Here is a 1,859-nt window from a genome sequence, read left to right as displayed (position 1 = left end):
AACTGTTCAGAGCTTGGGTCATGGCTTTCAGTAAAAGGCAATAATGCAGAACAAGTCTTAACTCAGCCATCTGAACGTTTTATCTTGAATGCTTGCACAAAGCTTTAAAGAAGGGTAGTGGGGGGTCAGTAGCAGATTAAGAATAATGCATGTAGGACATGCCCAGACATCATTAATAATGGCAAGTGACATCAGTGACATTTCTGGCTCCTGTTCCAAACGTTATTGTATCAACCACATTCTCTCTACAATACATCATCATCTACATCAGGTTTATAATGTTACCCGTCTTTAAAGATATAAATTTATAAAAAGGAGGTACAGATTGGCTTCCAACAAATCAGGTAGCAATGTCTTTTGGTAAATTAGGTTAACAGCATCAGTGTTAGGCCTAGTTCCACAATCCCATTCATTAAGTAGTTCTTATAACATATACAGAGGAAAGCCATATCATAAGAAGCCAACAAACACTGACACCAAGGACAACATAGGGGAAATTACTTGTGCTTAATAAATGATATAATGAAACGATAAATAAATGGAAATTAAAGTGGATGAAAAAACAACTTGCCGAAGGTGGGAACAGAACCCACAACTTTGGCATTTCGCGAAATGCGCGGTAGCTCACTTGGTAGAGCATCGCACGCGAAATGCGAAGGTTGTGGGTTCGGTTCCCACCTGCGGCAAGTTGCTTTTTCATCCACTTTAATTTCCATTAATTTATCGTTTCATTATTTCATTTATTAAGCACAAGTAATTTCCCCTATGTTGTCCTTAGTGTCAGTGTTTGTTGGCTTCTTATGATATGACTAATAAAAATCGGTCCCCTCGGTTAACCCCCTTTCTTCTCGTTTATTACATAACGAGGGTCTCGAATCCGGCTACATTGATGCCTTCAGGTAGCATATGTGGGTTTATTGACCAGTTGCCTTCCCCCAAAAAAGATCACGTTCTCGTGACGCCTGCGGCAAGAAAGGACGTTCCACGTCCGCCGCCAAGGTCTGTGAGTGGTGGCTCTGGCTAACACTCCCAGGGTTCTACTAGGACGCATAAATTCCCAAGAAAGTGAATGGGGAAACAGCGCCGCGGCAGCTCAATTGGTAGAGCATCGCACGCGAAATGCGAAGGTTGTGGGTTCGGTTCCCACCTGCGGCAAGTTGTTTCTTCATCCACTTTAATTTCCATTAATTTATCGTTTCATTATTTCATTTATTAAGCACAAGTAATATTCCCTATGTTGTCCTTGGTGTCAGTGTTTGTTGGCTTCTTATGATATCACTAATAAAAATCGGTCCCCTCGGTTAACCCCCTTTCTTCTCGTTTATTACATAACGAGGGTCTCGAATCCGGCTACATTGATGCCTTCAGGTAGCATATGTGGGTCTATTGACCAGTTGCCTTCCCCCAAAAAAGATCACGTTCTCGTGACGCCTGCGGCAAGAAAGGACGTTCCACGTCCGCCGCCAAGGTCTGTGAGTGGTGGCTCTGGCTAACACTCCCAGGGTTCTACTAGGACGCATAAATTCCCAGGAAAGTGGATGGGGAAACAGCGCCGCGGCAGCTCAATTGGTAGAGCATCGCACGCAAAATGCGAGGGTTGTGGGTTCGGTTCCCACCCGCGGCAAGTTGTTTCTTCATCCACTTTAATTTCCATGAATTTATCGTTTCATTATTTCATTTATTAAGCACAAGTAATTTCCCCTATGTTGTCCTTAGTGTCAGTGTTTGTTGGCTTCTTATAATATGACTAATAAAAATCGGGCCCCTCGGTCAACCCCCTTTCTTCTCGTTTAATACAGAGGAAAGGTCACTTATATTGATATCAATTACAGCTGCACAGTTCTCAGAACTTTCAAGCA

General features: G+C 42.9%; 1 non-coding gene across 1 annotated transcript; it reads left to right on the top strand.

The window, feature by feature from the left end:
* The first annotated feature begins 1,551 nt into the window (after window positions 1–1,551).
* On the top strand, window positions 1,552–1,624 carry TRNAL-CAA (transfer RNA leucine (anticodon CAA)). Its single transcript has one exon. It is a non-coding gene; the product is annotated as a tRNA-Leu (tRNA).
* The last annotated feature ends 235 nt before the right edge of the window (window positions 1,625–1,859 follow it).

This window comes from Dermacentor variabilis, unplaced genomic scaffold, assembly GCF_050947875.1.
Source record: "Dermacentor variabilis isolate Ectoservices unplaced genomic scaffold, ASM5094787v1 scaffold_13, whole genome shotgun sequence".
In the NCBI taxonomy this organism is placed as follows: Eukaryota; Metazoa; Arthropoda; class Arachnida; order Ixodida; family Ixodidae; genus Dermacentor; species Dermacentor variabilis.
The sequence above is the reverse complement of the archived record's forward strand: the minus strand, read 5'-3'. Positions and strand labels throughout refer to the sequence as shown.